The sequence below is a fragment of the Ornithodoros turicata genome, chromosome 6 (genome assembly GCF_037126465.1).
Source record: "Ornithodoros turicata isolate Travis chromosome 6, ASM3712646v1, whole genome shotgun sequence".
Lineage (NCBI taxonomy): Eukaryota > Metazoa > Arthropoda > Arachnida > Ixodida > Argasidae > Ornithodoros > Ornithodoros turicata.
This window is the reverse complement of record NC_088206.1, coordinates 35,174,684-35,194,132: the sequence shown is the minus strand read 5'-3', so window position 1 is coordinate 35,194,132 and position 19,449 is coordinate 35,174,684.

Here is a 19,449-nt window from a genome sequence, read left to right as displayed (position 1 = left end):
ATTTTTCCCCGCGCGGCGCGTGTGCGGAGGGTTGTCCGCGCGCTTATCGGCGGGTGGAGGGCGCGCTTACCCTCTCACATTTTTCAGCCTGGGCCGACTTCTTTAGACATTTTTGAGCCTTAGCCGACTTTTTTCGCGAGTTTTTCGTGTGCGCGACAGGCGGCGCTCGGGTGGAGGGAGGCGGGTGGAGGGCGTGGCCGGAGGGCTGCGTGCGCGCTTACCCTTCAACCTGGGCCGACTTCTTTCGTCATTTTTCAATCTGTGCCGACTTCAATCGTAATTTTTTTTCAACTACAACAGATGTGCAGTAGGCTGTTTACATGCAAAGGATAGCCATACACAACAGTACAAGTGAAATATATTATTTAAGTCATCAGGAACTATGTTATGACTCTGCTGCTGAAGGAGAAAAACTTAGCCAAAAAATCTGATGCAATAGCCTTGAAGGGGTATCACAATTTTTTATAGTGATAATCACGCTAGTTTTCAATTAAGCAGAAGGACGTAGCACATTTTAATCAAAGAAGATATTTTATTCAATATGATTACAATCTAAATTAATAGTTTTATTATAAAAGTCTAACATGACCACATTGCGGTGTTTTAATTACTAAGTTCTGACAGATGTATCGTAACTTCATGCACAACAGCTAATATTCATTATGACACATTTAATCAAAAAGATATTTTTAATCAATATGATTCCAATCAAAATTAAAAGTTTTATTATAATGTATTATTATACGTGACCACAATAGTGGATCTTTAATACAAGTGCCGATAGTTTAATTGTGGACAGCAGAGAACCTGGAAGACCACGGGACACGAACACAAGAGGGAAATAAAATCTATAACACTACATTTAACCAAAAAACAACAGAGGAGGATAATAATCTATCATTGTAAATATCATAAAATCATCCTCGTGACTTAATCTAGTCGAACCCAATACAATTTTCATTCTAAGAGACACTACAAACCTTACTTTGTCTTATGAATCCAACACAGGGAATATATTAAAAAAATGAACTTCACCGCATAGCACGCTCCTAGCCAACAACCAGCTCTAATAATATCTGCCCTGATTTGTTGAAGACGGGAGGCGTACATCTGTTTTGTGACAGTTATGAACATTTTCGAGCTCAATAGGGAATCTAAGTTGATTATTCCAACATTACACAATTAACCAATTTCGTATTAAGTGAACAGCATAGACGTAAGGAAATAACGAGAAACAAAACGATCAACAGCTAATAGAGAACCAAAACCCATCACGCAAACAAGAGGTACACAAAGGATTAATAATTAAAAACAATCTTATCAAAAACGAGAAACATGCACGCACTTAACACTGAATAGCAGAGAAACACTCTAAACGGCGCATCTGCCAACGTGTAAACAACAGGCACATGCAGGAAAATAATTGAAAAATAATCTATCAAAATGATATACATGCACGGAATGAATAGCAGAAAAACACTTTGATGCACATGATGAATTTATACAGCACAGAGCTAACGCTGAATAGCAGAGAAAACACTCTAAACGGCCGCATCTGCCAACGTGTAACCAACAGACAAGAAAATATTATTGAACAAGATCAACAGCTATAGAGGCCAAAATCAACATGTAAACAAGAGGTACACAAAGGATAAATAGTTGAAGAACAATCTATCAAAACGAGAAAACATGCACGGATGAATAGCCAGAGAAAGGAAGTTCTGATTGCTGTATGTAATTAACTGTGAAACAGCAAGAGACCCAGGAAGACCACGGGACACGATCACAACAGGAAATAAAATCTATAGCACTACAAAGAAGATATTCTTAATCAAAACCAAACAGAGGTGGAGAATAATTTATCATGTTGTATATCATAAATCATCCTCGTGACTTATTCTCGTCGTATCCCAATATCAATTTTCATTCTAAGAGACATACAAACCTTACTTTGTTTTATCAACAACAGAAGATATATTCAAAAATTGAATCTTCACCGACATAGCACGCTCCTAGCCAACAACCAGCTCTAATAATTTGTCACGAAGCGAAATGGGCGGCGAGTCGTCGAATAAACAGCGAACGGTTTACTAGACTACTTGGTAGCAAAACACAATTGAGTGATAGCTCTCTGAACACAACTGAGTCCAAAGAAATAAATGCTCCAGCCTGGAGCGCACATGCATTTAAGCGTCGCGCCGAAAGTCTAGAAACAGCACGTGCGTTTCCCAGAGAGCAGGCGATGTGTATGGAAGCTTCTTGCTTCTTCTTCAGCATGGCGCCGGGATGAGATGTACCGTTTAGTGCCCTGCCCTGGAAGTTTCGCGATGATGATTCGTGGCATTGCCCCTCGTTGACGGGGGCATCGTCTCGATGCCGTTTCTTCTCCTTCTTTTTCTTCTTTTTTTTTTTTCATGTTGTTTCCTTTCAGCCAGTCTTCAGCTCTACCCAGCTGTAGTACGGCTTGAGTCGAACAACGTGAACTATTTCAGTCCTCGGGGTCGTCGAGAGGAACGCTGCCCCTCAGGTTCCACTTCGTAATCCAGGTCTCCAATGCGTCGAAGTACTTTGTAGTGACCGAAGTACCGCTTCAGTAGCTTCTCGCTCAGGTCTCGTCGTCGAATCGGGTCCAAACCCATACCCAAGTCGCCTGGACTGTAGCGTACGTCTCGTCGGCGCAATTTGTATCTTCTTTCATCGACGCGTTGTTGTTGACCAATCCGTAGTCTGGCCAGCTGCGGGCTTCTTCTGCTCGCTCTGTGAAGTCCAAGTGTGTCGTTTTCCAATCACTGGGTTCGTGGGGCAGCATCGCGTCTAGCATAGTCGATGCGTCATGGCCCGTGTGCAGGCGGAACGGTGTGAATCCGTGTTTCCTGGACAGCCGTGTTTATGGCGACGAGCGCGGCCTATAGGTGTCGCACCGAAACCCATGTGGGAGTCACGTGACCAACGAGGTTTGGGGATACGGCGTCGCACATAGCACGGGTGAGCATAGCTTCCGTGAGTAAAAATGCGCTATTGTAGCGTTCCACAGTGCAATACCTATGCAAACGAACTCGGAGTAAGCTTCCACAGATACCCCTCGTTCAAAAAAGATGCGGAAGATCTGGTTGATAAAGCTCAAAATGGGTTAAAACGCCAGAAAAAATCACCCCACTACGCAGTGTGCTCGAAACACTTCTGCGAGAGCGATTTTAAGGGCAGTGCCAAATGGTGAGTACATTTATGCGATCTTGTAACGGTTTTCGGTTGATCTATACCACTTTGCCTTAATCACACAATGCTAAGCTCAAAGCGCCGCTTCCTGAAAGACAGCGCCATGCCGTCCGTCAACCTTCCCCAACGAAGTTCGACAGAGCCTCTCGTTCATTGTGAGGAAGCCAAGGAACGCCGGTAAGGAAATTATGTGCGCCATTATAACAATGACGCCCTGTTAAAAGTTATCTTTCTGCACACATTTAAGACCATCAGCAGTTGGTGGGGACAGGCAGCATGGATCTGACGCCGCCCCCCGCCCAGATCCGCTGGCATTAAGCGATGGTACGTCATAATTATTGCTAGTTGTTTTACGTAGACCTGGCGCCAACACAAGTTTTGTTCACTTTCATTTTTTCTCTGTAATTTATAGCCGCAACTAGCATGTAATGCAAGGAATCATCCCGAGTAGGTGCGTCTGAAGTAAATCATAAGTTAGAACTGCTTTTGCAGATGCTTTGTTCTCAGGCAGCCAGCAAAACATCTCTTTTGCCAGAAGGCTGATATAGTTTCAGCTAGCCTTTCTGTCGCTAGGAGCTATCTACTTGTTCCCATTACATGTCATGGTTTATCACAGCAGGCTTGATGACAGACAGCATGTCTGATTCAGTGGCGTAGCCACGGGGGGGCTAGGGGGGCTCGAGCCCCCCCCTACCTGCCACGGACCGACCCACGGAAATCGTGCAAATCAAGGAGAAAATAATATATATATATGGGGGTGGGGGGGGACAGTGTGACGATCGCGAAAGTTCTTACAGTTCATGGCGTCTAAGCAGCACTCTTGATGGTTTTCAAAGTATGAGCTTTTCAAAAATCCTTCCAATCTCGTGACACCACCTCATTGGACATGACAGCCTATACATGTAATCATATTGTGACGTCCAAATCAATTATTTTCGTTCTGTTTTTTTTAAACCGCATTTTGCGGCGTGCACGAGTATGTGTATGTTGTCGCGCCCAGGATCAGCGGCGGGGGGGGGGGGGAGTAGGGCGAGTTTTCGTATCGAGCCCCCCCTACCTTGGAGGTCTGGCTACGCCACTGTGTCTGATCACACATATGGCTCCCGTTTCCAGCCCTCTGATGCCTGCAAACCACAAGAGCAAAGTGTGGAAGATGTCGAGTGTGCAGCTTGGCAGGAAGTGACACAGGCTATGAAGACACAAACGTGCCAGGTAAGTGAATGCAGTTATTGTGTTAAGAAGCTATATTTCAGTGCTTACATCACCAAAATATTTTCTATGAGGCTAGGAATTAAGCTTGCCAACTAATTCAGGTTCATTCCTTCTGTAACCCAAACTGAATTTTACTTACAAGGTCAACACAGCACATCTCTCCAGACATGCACCACGCACGAGTATATTCAAGGTATGCAGGTAGACATAAACCAGCGTGCAGGAATAGAATGCATTAGCATTGAATGTAAGTACAACAGCTGGTTCCTACTGAATTACTTAAATATGACCGTAATTAGCTCTTTGGAAACTTCTGGTTGTTTTGTATTGCTGCTATCTGTTGCCCTTCTTTCTGGTATATGATATACGTGCAGCATCTCAATACTGTTGTTCATGTTAGGCCCACAAGAATCACCACAGCTCGAAGTATCAACCTTTCTCGAGAAGATAGTCCACACAGCAGATGTTGCTTGTCAAGCCAGCTCCCTTGAGCTCCCCAGGTTTTCGCCATTGGTGTCTGCATCCCTGCTGAAGAACGAGCATGAGCTTGTTGCACTCACCTGCATTCCTTGTAAGCACCTGTTCGAAAATATTGTTCCCATCTACACAGAGATGCGCAAAACAGTCTCAGAACGAGGCTTTTCTATTAGTGACGACGATGCTATCCTGTTAACCTTCATGAAGCTGTATCATAACCTGACATACAGTGCCTTAGGCGTGATTTTTAGGATCCACAGAACCACAGTAGCAAAGATATTTAAATTGTCTGTCTGCATTCTGTCAGAAATACTTGGTCAAGCGACGTACTGGCCTGAGAAGGAGGAAGTTCTGAACAACATTACGTCCCATTTCAAAGGCTACACAGACACACGAGTCGTGCTTGACTGCACAGAAGTACCACTACAAAGGCCGAAGGATCTAAATTCCAGAATCCTGACATACAGCCATTACAGCGCACATATACTGCGAAAATCCTGGTGGAGAGAGACCCCAGGAGGAATGATCAGTTTTGTGAGCAAGGGTTACGGTGGAAAGGCATCGGACAGCTTAATTTCAGATGAAAGTGAGGTTCTTGCTTGTGTGAGCCATATACAGACGCTGTTATGGCAGACAAGGGCTTCCTTATTGATAAAACAGTGTGAAGATGCTCGTGTGACCTTGTACCGCCCACCCTTCTTGGAAAGAAAGGTCAGCTGTTTGAGAGGGCTGCACTGCAGAACCAATCGATTGCTGCAGCTGTGTGCATGTTGAGAGAGCAATTCAGCGCATGAAAGTCTTTAAGATCCTAAGGGAGCCTTTTGATGCAGATATGCTGCCTTACTTTGATAAGGTATCACAATAATCGCAGGCATTGTCAACCTGTCACGACCTATCATCAATTGCTACACGCCTGTGATGAAAACTTGTGATGGCTTCTGTGAACAAGCATTGCACAAATGCAACATCCACGACAGTATAAGCAAAGCTACTATCAACAGCCACATTTTTATTCAATTTCTCTGGTAATCCACTGCTTGAATAATCATCATTCACTCTTGAGTGCATCATACAGTATGAGAAGAACAGCTCCTTCATCTTGCATAAGATTGTCTCATACGCTGCTTCATCGAAAACGCACTCAACGTTTACGTAACCACCTGACCTCTGTATCAATAAAACAAAGAAATGACATTTGTGTATTGCCATTACTCCCATTTGCAACATTCATTTGCGTTGTGTACACAAGTTTTGGTCTAAGGTTTTCTAGGTTACGGAAAGAATTCTTAATTGCGGTTGGGCATTTTCACCTCGAGCAGTACCTTTTTCCCCACACAACATGGGCAAGAAAACTCAACCACACCGTCTGGCGAGCAGCCATCAATTGGCAGCTGCTTTGATATCTGCGAAAGCCAACAGCATGAAGAGTAGCAGTGTGACCCTGCTCCTCCATATGTCCCAAGTAGCATTTCTTCGCTGAATCCTCTTTCATTATACCATCTTTCATAGCACTGCTGCAAAAGATGATGTATGCAGTACCGCATTTATGCACCCCTGAGGTCGTGTGGTCGTTGCTGGTTGATCAACCTGCTTGCCTTTGTGAGGCACGTGTGAGCAATACTGGCCGTGATCAATCCTCTTCGGTACGAAACCAAAGTGGTGACTTTGACTGCTCCCTGGTTGCGTGTTCGATATCTGAAGGTTTTCATCTGTGTAAGTACTTGAGCACCAGTCAGGAACCCTTCTGCTGTCAGACTCTCGCCCTTCTTCTTTACTAACTCATGAGAGTGGGTGGTAGGTGGGTCACCTGTTGTGAAGAATTACACATTATGTTGCTGTTGCTGAGTGATTTTCTCTGATACATAAAACTTCATCACGGAAAGCTCTGACAGCTGTGCTATGTTGTCACTGGTTATGCATTGCAGAGAGACTACTTGTATGCCTTACCTGCTGCTGCACTTCTAGGGACGAAAGCCTCTGTCTCTTTGCTGCTAGTTTCTCTTCTGGAAAAAAAAAGGTGTGCAGCTTTATAGCTGTGATAAAATAGTTTGTCGGGCACAGTAGTGCCAGAGGATTCTAACAAACAATTCATATAAATATGAGGTTAGAGTGCAATTTGCTGAGCATGCTGTCGATATTTATCTAAAGCATGTTTGGCTGATGTACTAGCATATATATTGTTTAGTGTATGCGAGATCCTTAATTATAAATTGTTGGTGTAAAGTTGTAATAAATCTGCACAGATCACCTCCTATGCTGTATACATAGCGGTATTGGAGCTCCAACCTATTACTATCTTCTGCTGCAGCGATGAGTGGGTAAAGCAGGGCACTGATATGGGAGATTCTGTAGTAGCCGTCTCAGTGTATCAGGTGGTGCAGATAACGCCTTGGAAACTGCACCTGTTATGTGTTTCAGGGTATTGACATGTCATACATATAATGATATGCCTCTGTGATGCTGTCTGGAGTGACATGCAGCAAATGATTTGATAAAAAAGTATGTGCCTACTTTGTGGAGCCACAAACATGCATGCGGGAGCCACACAGCCTGGAGCAAATGGATGGTTTACCTTCTCGGAACATGCCAGTTCCACAACAGGGCGCGGTGCGAACTTCTCTTTCAAATCACCCCTGTGTGCCTTTCCCCATTGTTGTTCCATGTCGGTGCAGGACAGTTTGGGGATGAATTTGTGTTCCCTGACGTGCAGCAGCACAGCGATGCAATGTTTGCATGACTGGGAAAGCCTGAAATTAAATTGATAGCGAAATATCACCTAAGATACCTGCGTGCCCAGGAAAGATAGTGACACAAACAGCTACGGCTCATATTCACAGATTTCCTCCCTTTGCTTTTACATCCTCACCCTGCCTTGCATGAGCACTTGATTTCTATCAAGTTCCCAGCTTGCAACAGCGCGTTCACTTCGTGCGGTTCTTTATTGAGGGCAGACGTCTGCAAAACATACGAACGTATGTGCAGTTCGTTTCCTCGAACATTCTTCACCCCGCATTCGACGACGTGCCCAGCCGAAAAAACATCGTCTCCTTCTATTATGCATCTTTTCGGTCACCAACGTGGTCCATGATCACACGCAGAGTCACTGAAACTGAGTAAGTAGTACATGTGTATATGGAGCTCCGCGTAAGCGGCTCTCATGGATTTTCGAGAATTCTGTGCATCAAGGGCAAAAAATAATACGTACCAGGCACGGATTCCCACTGCGGCTCCATCATTTCACTGAATTTAATCGGACACTGCTGTGAATGAGGCTGACTCCGGTTGTAGGACGAAACAACACCACCTTCTAACATATTCTACCACCGGAGAAGCGTCTGCGATCCCCAAACCCTGTTTCCGTTATTAGCCACCAGGGCGGCGCCAACGTTCGCGCTCGGCGCCAATAGGCGAACGTGACGTAAGGCAGTATTTCGTCCCATGTCTTGTGCTCGACATCGACGTACATCGAAATCATGTCGGCCAGGGTTTTGTTTAGGCGTTCGGTGAGCCCGTTCGTCTGCGGATGGTACGCCGTTGTCCTCCGGTGAGCGGTGTGGCTGAGTCGAAGGATTTCTTGTGTTAGCCTGCTTGTAAATGCCGTTCCCCTATCGGTGATTAAGGCGGTCGGAGCTCCGTGCCGTAGTACGATGTTCTCGATGAAGAACTTCGCCACTTCTGTAGCTGTGCCCTGTGGAAGTGCCTTAGTCTCAGCATAGCGTGTCAGGTAGTCGGTAGCGACGATTATCCAACGATTTCCGGAAGACGAACGTGGGAAGGGCCCGAGTAGATCCATCCCAATCTGCTCGAACGGCGCCGACGGCGGTGCGATTGGCTGAAGGTACCCAGAAGGTCGTACTTGCGGCGTTTTTTCGTCGTTGGCATTCCCGGCACGTCCTTACGTAGTGGTGTACGGTCTTGGCCAGTTTTGGCCAGTAGTACTTTTCCCTTATACGGGCCAGTGTCCGGCTGTATCCCAAATGACCTGATGACGGTTCGTCGTGGCAGGATTCAAGAATCTCGCTGCGCACGTCCCCAGGCACAACGAGAAGCCACGTAGCGCCTTGTGGTGCGTGGTTTTCTTTGTAGAGAACACCATTACGTAGGGAAAAACTTGGGAGTGATCTTCTGAAGATGGGAGGAACATTGTCGGCGCGGCCTTGCAGATAGTCGACGAGTGTCTTCAATTCGGGGTCGTTATACTGCTTGGTAGACATGGTAGTCGCGCTCATTAGACCGAGGAAGGCGTCGTCGTCCTCGAGGCTGTTGTCCCGTCGCTGGAGTGGTGCTCGGGACAGGCAGTCGGCGTCGTTGTGTTTTCTTCCTGACTTGTAAGTGACGGTTACGTCATACTCCTGTAATCGGAGGCTCCATCTCGCTAGGCGTCCTGAGGGTCCCCTTAAACCAGCCAGCCAGCACAGAGAATGGTGGTCTGTTACCACCTTGAACGGCCGTCCGTACAGGTAGGGGCGCAACTTGTGATGGCCCATATGAGTGCAAGGCACTCTTTTTCGGTCGTCGAATAGTTCTTCTCTGCCTTGGTTAGCGTTCTGCTTGCGTAAGCGATGACACGTTCGACGCCGTCGTGCAGCTGAACCAGCACGGCTCCTAGACCATCGTTGCTTGCGTCGGTGTGTATTTCTGTTTCGGCGTTTGGATCGAAGTGGGCAAGCACGGGTGCGGTCTGTAGACGCGTCTTCAATTCATCAAACGCCTGTTGCTGGGCTTCACTCCAGATAAACGTGGATCCGTCCTTGGTGAGGGCATTCAGGGGTGACGCAATTCTTGAAAAGTTCGGAATGAACCGTCGGTAGTAGGCGCAAAGGCCAAGAAAGCTTCGAGCGTCTTTCACGTTAGAAGGAACACGGTAATTTGCGATGGCCGCCATCTTGTCGGGGTCAGGGCGTACGCCGTCGCTGCTCACGAGATGGCCGAGAAATTTGAGTTCCTTGTAGCCGAATCGACACTTCTGAGGCTTCAACGTCAGCCCTGCAGTTCTGATAGCCTCGAGGACTTGCTTTAGTCGTTCAACATGTTCTTCGAATGTTCTGCGAAGACGACAACATCGTCGAGGTACACCAGGCAGGTTTGCCACTTCAACCCGGTGAGAACTGTATCCATAACACGCTGGAACGTCGCTGGTGCTGTGCAAAGGCCGAAAGGCATAACCTTGAATTCGTAAAGTCCATCCGGAGTGACGAAGGCAGTCTTCTCACGGTCCCGTTCGTCGACTTCAATTTGCCAGTACCCCGTCTTGAGGTCCATGGAAGAGAAAAATTTTGCGTTTTGAAGGCGATCGAGCGTGTCGTCGATTGCGCGGTAACGGGTAGACGTCCTTCTTCGTTATTTCATTGAGTTTCCGGTAGTCGACGCAGAACCTGAGTGTTCCGTCCTTCTTCTTCACTAGTACCACCGGCGATGCCCACGGACTGGTCGACGGCTGGATAATGTCATCTCTTAGCATCTCTTCTACTTGCGTTCGGATCGTTTCTCGCTCTTTTCAGGAGACCCGGTACGGCATGCAGTGAATTTGACGGGCCTTTTCGTCGACGATGATGCGGTGCTTCGCAATGGGCGTTTGTCTTACTTTCGACGATGCAGCGAAGCAGTCACTGAAATCGTTGAGCATCTGGAGAAGGGTTTGCTTTTGAGTTGTATTGAGTTGAGGGTTTACGTCGAAATGTTCGGCCTCGTGTTCCGTGGTGACTGCGATGCGAGCAGTGTCCATCAGGCAAACATCCGTGGTGGAGTATTGGTCTACGATGACGGCAATCTTCGTGCCATTCGCCAGGTGTTGTGGCTCCGGGCGAAAATTTGTGACCAGGAGTTCGAATATTCCGTTTCTTACGGGCACAATTCCTCTTGCTATCCCAATTCCTCGTTCGAGGAGAAGTTGCGTGTTGCCTTCAGCCAACAAACAGCCAGTCGGTACTCTCTCGCACGTAGCCGTCACAAGGACTGACGACAAGGGAGGCAGGTTGACGTGCTGAGTCGTCACGGCGGTTACGTCCGTGTTTGCGCGTTTCTCCGGGGTTATTCGTGCCCACCACTTGTCATCGGCTGCGTCCAGAAAAGCGTCGGTCGTGGCGGGTGGATCCCGGGACAGGGCGCGAAAAATTTCTTCTTTTATGCCCTCATGAGCCGCTGAACCTTCTTCTCCTCGGAAGCTTTGGGGTCAGCTCGCCGGAAGAGCCGCAACACATCTTCGACGAAGCCTGTAACGCTTTCGTTTGGCAGCTGGATCCGTCTCTGGAGCAGATGTTCAGCGCGTTCAGCTCGTTGTTGAAAAGCGAACGCCTCGCGGAGTTTGCTTTTGAAGACGTCCCAGGACGTGAGCGAAGTCTCCGGTTCTCGAACCATGTCTTCGCGGTGCCTTCCAGGGAGAAATAGACGTTCACGAGCTTTTGGTCGTCACTCCAGTTGTTGAACTTGGCGATCCGCTCATACTGGTCGACCCAATCGTCCACGTCGTCGTAATACTCCCCGCTGAATGTCTTCGGCGACCGTGCAGGGGCTATGGGCGTGGCAACAGGTTGCGCCACTTCGGTACTGGACTCCGCAGTCATCTTCTTGCGTTTAGGGGGTTCTAATGGACCGAATTCTGCAGGCAGACCAAGCTGTCTTCTGCTTTGTCGCAGTTGGTCTTCCAGGCCGTATAGGACAAGGAGTGCCCCGCACCTCCACCAGAAATGTCACGAAGCGAAATGGGCCGGCGAGTCGTCGAATAAACAGCGAACGGTTTATTAGAGTACTTGGTAGCAAAACACAAGAGTGATAGCTCTGTGAACACAACTGAGTCCAGAGAATGAATGCTCCAGCCTGGAGCGCACAAGCATTTAAGCGTCGCGCCGAAAAGTCTAGAAACAGCACGTGCGTTTGCCAGAGAGCAGGCGATGTGTCTGGAAGCTTCTTGCTTCCTCTTCAGCATGCGCCGGGATGAGATGTACCGTTTAGTGCCTGCCCTGGAAGTTTCGCGATGATGATTCGTGGCAATATCTGCCCTGATTTGTTGAAGACGGAAGGCGTACACCTGGTTTGTGACAGTTATGAACATTTCGAGCACAATAGGGAATCTAAGTTGATTATTCCAACATTACACAATTAACCAATTTCTTATTAAGTGAACAGCATAGACGTAAGAAAATAACGAGAAACAAAACGATCAACAGCTAATAGAGAGCCAAACCTGCGCACCATCCAACACATAGAGAAATAATAGCTAATCAATCTATCAAAAGGAGAAATATTACATTATAGCACAGACTCAACGCTGAAGAACAGAGGAACACCGTAAACGGCGACATCTAAACAACAACAGAGGAAAATAATCTATCATTGAACCATCATAAAATCGACCAACATACAATTTTCATTCTAACAAACACTACGAACCTTGATGTAGGTATCCAAGACATAGAAAATATGCACTGTTTTCATCTCGGTTTTCATGCTTTTCCTCAAAGCCGGGGGACTTTATGTCTCTATCTATATGACCAAGCTCACATGCTTTATCACTCAAAAGGTTGGGGGGGGGGGGCTATATTCCTTCGTCCAGCAAACAGGACGTTCTAGAGGTCAAATAAGAAAGTTCAAAGGCGATATATTTTATTGTGCAGCGCAAATAGATGTCGATATCACTCGCGGGGATCACTATCTTTTCGCATCCTTTCCTTGAGAGGAAATCTTTCGTCAAAGTGGTTGTCAAGTCGACTAAGTTTGTAGAGATGCGATATTGTTATTGAACATGTAGCGAAAGTCCAAATTATTAATTGGTAGCAACAATACTCAATCAAAAACGAGAAACAATTTTAATTACATCAATTTTTGTAATATCTTGCAACAGATATTTCTAATGAACCACACAGAAATATCAAATGTGAAATGCAACTCAGAGTTATGAGGCATTCCCAACTCAGAGATTGTTTTTACTTATGTCAATCGAGTGAACAATTGAAACAAATACAAGACAATAATTATTTTAGGCAGTTTGTTCATAACTCATCGAATATCAGTCGAGTCAATACTTGAAAAATTACATCAATTTTTGTAATATCTTGCAACAGAAATTTCTAATGAACCACACAGAAATATCACATGTGAAATGCAACTCAGAGGTATGAGGCATTCCCATCTTAGAGATTATTTTTACTTATATCAATCGAATGGACAATTAATACATTATGCATACATAATGTCCAACTCATAGAATATCAGTCGAACCTGAAACAAAACAATAATTAATTCAGACAAATCATTTCTAAGCAAGCAGCGTGAATACACCGTATAATCTGTACAGAAACTTGTAATTTTCAATGAATAAACATGATCAACTAGTGGATTCAAACGATAAAGTGTGATGAAACCCGACGACCCCCAACACCAACATCAAGTTAGGGAGGGACGGACTCTAGTATGGTCTTGTACATAGAATCATTGAAAGCGCACATTTTTTCTTACCCATCACATCTTTTTGTAAATCTATTTCCATAATTCTCATGACATGTGGATATTAATAACATTCTAAAAAAATTAATCAATAAAATGAGCATAGATATTCTTTTAATTAAGTGTAGACGCGCACTTGAAAACAGAAGAGACAATTGTTCTACATTGAAAAGATGGACAGATTTTGTACTCGATACCATAAGTCATGGGAGGACATGATAAAACACTGCTTCGAAAAGGAAGAGCCGCGAAACGATTCCATTATCGCTGCATTTCAATACGTCTTAGACATGGTCGTATTCGGAGATATGGTACAAACTACAGAATTGAAGATGCAAGAATTTATATGCCGAATCTACAATACTTATAAAAATATCTGCGCATCAACGTCGGAAGGGCCACTGGGATTGATGGCGGAGTTTTTGAGATTTGCTAACGAAGAATTGAAATACACTAGACCAGATGTAATTGTAATCATTGCAATTGGCATTGCGTTAATCAAGAAAGCAGTCAGATCAAATTATCATATACAAGCGGTCTATATCGCACGGTTCATTACGGATTTGTTGAAATTACACATATCTGAGATGGAAAGTACATAAAATCTTATCACGTGATAGATTCCAATACCACGGCAACGCAATTATTTTGTTCTACGGGTCTATTGTTTGTGCGGGTGACCCTTTCTTCGAGTTTTAAGTAAATTTCGTTCGGAAAATATTCGTAACTTTTAATATCCACGACATAAAGAATTTGCATTATGTTATAGTGTATATAGAAAATATCAATCCATTCGATTAAATTATCTGTCATCGTGAAAGAGTGCTCGTCAAAGTGAGCGAACTAAAGCTTGCGTATTGTGAAATTACACATTCTACAACACTGATCATAAATCGCAACACCTGTTCAAATTTTAATTAAACTCTTACTGATGTGTGGCAGTCACCACTTCTCCTGAATGTGAATCAATAAATTTTAGCACTTAAGCCACAATCAAATATCTTGTATAGTATGTGTGAGTATATGCACAACTTTTTAATCTATATCTTTAAAAAATGCAAGAAATAGCGTGCAGTTTTGACTTTGAAAATTTAAAGAAGAAAATGATCTTTAGTGTGGACTTTGTGTTTTACAATGTTATGAGCTAAAGACTTATAAAATTAAAGTATGGCCTTTCCATTTGTAGTGCCCGGATGCTGTGACACTAAAATAATGTGATAGTTTTTCTGTATGGCTACGGGAAATCTCGAGTATATTTTGTGAATTGGATCTACGTTTATGTGTGACCTGCGCTGATCTGCTGATTATAATTAATATAACATATCTTCCATTGTGTTTATGCATAACGCTCATCTTCATTGTATACTGGTTAATCATTTCTGATGGCGGTTGTTTCTCCCAAAATCTGATTGCCACTTGGAAATTATTTCATATACGTTTGTGTGCCGTGTGTTAGGAAGATTACGTGATTAGAAATGTAGACTTCGCCTGCACATCATGCTCGTAACATCCTCCATTTGCATCGCGGCATTTGATAATAGATTCGCTTTTCGCGAAGGCTTCGTATTATCTCGCAGGCACAGAACCCGAATGCGATTGTAAAAGTTGTCGCGAACGCTTTGACTTATCCCGCCGCAATCAGTTATCTTGTCTTATTTCCCGTTTTGCCCTATCTTGGACGGCTCATTTTTCCTATCCAGTCATACAAATGGACAACTGTGTTGACGAAAATATTTATTTATTTATTCGGCACTCCAATCGGGTTGCTTGTCAAAGACGCCTCTTTTACTACGTCTGGGCTAGTGCAACTGATTGAGAAATATACATGCAGTGTGGAATTTAATTCATGAAATATGATAAGTTTTCACAAGAGATTAGTGATCCTTTTTTTGTAATCATAGACTGATGTATCATGCCTCTAAATTTCAATGGCCGATCCTTTTGTGGCAATTCTATCCTTTGGGTGATGAAGTTGTACAGAGTGTAGTCGGGGGTAAAACCTATTTGATGGCTAGCTCTGATTCCATATTAGAATTTTTGCACACAGTGTGGAATATTCGTCTCCTTAGCAATCTTTAATCTAATCATAAGCTGTTTGCGTTGCGATGTGTAGAATACATTACAATGATGACAAAGAATACAATTATTATTTCAATTATATGCTTGTTTATTCCGATAAATTACAATTCTATTCCAAACTCTGAAGTTTTCGTTTGTTCTCTTGATTGATGAATTCCGAAGACATCAAGTAGTTGATTCTGATTATTGGGCGCTTGAATCCAGCGTTGATTAACGCAGGTGATATGTTGTCGCCGTGTTTGTATTGCTTCAACAACTTGCACTTTGTCGCGACGAACTTGCACAGTCTCTTATTGATGTTTCCTTTCTTTGTATGAAGATTCTTGAATGGCGTACAAGAGAGTATTAGATGAAAATCGCCCGGTGGTCCACCGCAATTGATATGTTTGTTGAGTTTCAATAAGTGATGATACATCAGACCTTGCACAACAATATTGAACTTCTGTTCATTCGACATCACTGACTGGTAGAATAAAATAATTGCGTTGCCGTGGTATTGAAACATATCAGGTGATAAGATTTTATGTACTTTCCATCTCAGATATGTGTAATTTCAAGAAATCCGTAATGAACCGTGCGGTATAGACCGCTTGTATATGATAATTTGATCTGACTGCTTTCTTGATTAATGCAATGCCAATTGCAATGATTACAATTACATCTGGTCTAGTGTATTTCAATTCTTCGTTAGCAAGTCTCAAAAACTCCGCCATCAATCCCAGTGGCCCTTCCGACGTATGTGCAGATATTTTTATAAGTATTGTAGATTCGGCATATAAACTCTTGCATCTTCAATTCTGTAGTTTGTACCATATCTCCGAATACGACCATGTCTAAGACGTATTGAAATGCAGCGATAATGGAATCGTTTCGCGGCTCTTCCTTTTTGAAGCAGTGTTTCATCATGTCCTCTCGTGACTTATGGTATCGAGTACAAAATCTGTCCATCTTTTCAATGTAGAACAATTGTCTCTTCTGTTTTCAAGTGCGCGTCTACACTTAATTAAAAGAATATCTATGCACATTTTATTGATTAGATTTTTTTAGAATGTTATTAATATCCATATGTCATGAGAATTATGGAAATTGATTTACAAAAAGATGTGATGGGTAAGAAAAAATGTGCGCTTTCAATGATTCTATGTACAAGACCATACTAGAGTCCGTCCCTCCCTAACTTGATGTTGGTGTTGGTGTTGGAGGATGATTTTATGATATTCAACATGATAGATTATTCTCCTCCTCTGTTGTTTTGATTAAGAATATCTTCTTTGTAGTGCTATAGATTTTATTTCCTGTTGTGTTCGTGTCCCGTGGTCTTCCCGGGTCTCTGCTGTTCACAGTTAATTACATACAGCTATCAGAACTTCCTTTCTCTGCTATTCATCCGTGCATGTTTCTCGTTTTGATAGATTGTTCTTCAACTATTTATCCTTTGTGTACCTCTTGTTTACATGTTGGATTTTGGCTCTCTATTAGCTGTTGATCTTGTTTCAATAATATTTTCTTGTCTGTTGGTTACACGTTGGCAGATGCGCCGTTTAGAGTGTTTCTCTGCTATTCAGCGTTAGCTCTGTCCTGTATTAAATTCATCATGTGCATCAAAGTGCTTTTCTGCTACTCATCCGTGCATGTTTATCGTTTTTGATAGACTATTTTTCAATTATTTTCCTGCATGTGTCTGTTGTTTACACGTTGGCAGATGCGCCGTTTAGGGTGTTTCTCTGCTATTCAGTGCGTGCATATTTCTCGTTTTTGATAGATTGTTTTTCAATTATTAATCCTTTGTGTACCTCTTGTTTACGTGATGGGTTTTGGTTCTCTATTAGCTGTTGATCGTTTTGTTTCTCGTTATTTCCTTACGTCTATGCTGTTCACTTAATAAGAAATTGGTTAATTGTGTAATGTTGGAATAATCAACTTAGATTCCCTATTGAGCTCGAAGATGTTCATAACTGTCACAAAACAGATGTACGCCTCCCGTCTTCAACAAATCAGGGCAGATATTATTAGAGCTGGTTGTTGGCTAGGAGCGTGCTATGCGGTGAAGTTCATTTTTTTAATATATTCCCTGTGTTGGATTCATAAGACAAAGTAAGGTTTGTAGTGTCTCTTAGAATGAAAATTGTATTGGGTTCGACTAGATTAAGTCACGAGGATGATTTTATGATATTTAAAATGATAGATTATTCTCCTCCTCTGTTGTTTTTTTGGTTAAATGTAGTGGTATAGATTTTATTTCCTCTTGTGTTCGTGTCCCGTGGTCTTCCAGGTTCTCTGCTGTCCACAATTAACTATCGGCACTTAAAGCTCCACTACTGTGGTCACGTATAATAATACTTTATAATAAAACTTTGAATTTTGATTGGAATCATACTGATTAATAAATGTGTAGAGGCCCTACGGTGGAATATATCACGTGATAGGATTTTATGTACTTTCCATCTCAGATATGTGTAATTTCAACAAATCCGTAATGAATCGCGCGGGGGTGGGGATATATATTTATTGAATGGAAAGGTCTGCCAGACCAAGGTCGGCATGCTATTCCATTTTAAAAAATCAAAAGAAAACGAAGAATAAATAGAAAGGAAAGGACGAATAGGAAAAGGTGAGTCTCCGTAAAAAGGAGGAAAAACAAAAACGAAAAGAAAGAAGGGAAAAGGAAAAAAATAGCAACGAAGAAAGAAGAAATAGAAAAAAAAGAAAGAAAACGAAGGTGAGGCTCCTGGAGCGCGCAGCTCAGAGCTTAAAGGCCAGGCCAGTGCACTTCAGAAAGTGCAGTAAAGCAGTTGTGATGGCCCACTGTTGGTGCTGAGGCACAGGGCCAAGAAGTGCGGCCAGCGTGAGCTGGTTGTGCCCGAAACGTTCGAGGCAGCGAAAAAGGGTAGCCCGATGGTTGGTGCACGTGGGGCAGGTCAGCAGGAGGTGCGATGTGTCCGCAACCACTTCGCAAGCATCGCAGAGGGCCGAGATCTGCCTCCCCATCATGCGCTGGACCGGTGGCGTGTCTGCCAAGTTGAGGCGCAGTCGGTGGAGGAGTGCGGTGCGATATAGACGGCTTGTATATGATAATTTGATCCGACTGCTTTCTTGATGAACGCAATGCCCATTGCAATAATTACAATTACATCTGGTCTAGTGTATTTCAATTCTTCGTTAGCAAACCTCAAAAACTCCGCCATCAATCCCAGTGGCCCTTCCGACGTTGATGTGCAGATATTTTTAGAAGTATTGTAGATTCGGCATATAAATTCTTGCACCTTCAGTTCTGTAGTTTGTACCATTTCTCCGAATACGACCATGTCTAGGATATATTCAAATGCAGCGATAATGGAATCGTTTCGCGGCTCTTCCTTTTCGAAGCAGTTTTTTATCACATCTTCCCATGACTTATGGTAGCGAGTACAAAACCTGTCCATCTTTTCAATGTAGAGCAATTGCCTCTTCTGTTTTCAAGTGCTCGTCTACACTTAATTAAAAGCATATCTATGCTCATTTTATTGATTAAAATTTTATTATCTGGTTGAGAATGCTATAATATCCACCTGTCGTGAGAATTATTGTTTTGACTCTGTTTCAAGTATTCACTCGACTGATATTCTATGAGTTGTGAAGTTACTACCTGAAATAATTATTGTCTTGCATTTGTTTCAATTGTTCACTCGATTGATATAAGTAAAAATAATCTCTAAGATGGGAATGCCTCATACCTCTGAGTTGCATTTCACATTTGATATTTCTGTGTGGCGTCTACACTTAATTAAAAGCGTATCTATGCTCATTTCATTGATTAAATTTTTTTAGAATGTTATTAATATCCACATGCCATGAGAATTATGGAAATTGATTTACAGAAAGATGTGATGAGTAAGAAAAAATGTGCGCTTTCAATGATTCTATGTACAAGGCCATACTAGAGCCCGTCCCTCCCTAACCTGATGTTGTTGTTGGGGGTCGTCGGGTTTCATCACACTTTATCGCTTGAATCCACTAGTTGATCATGTTTATTCATTGAAAATG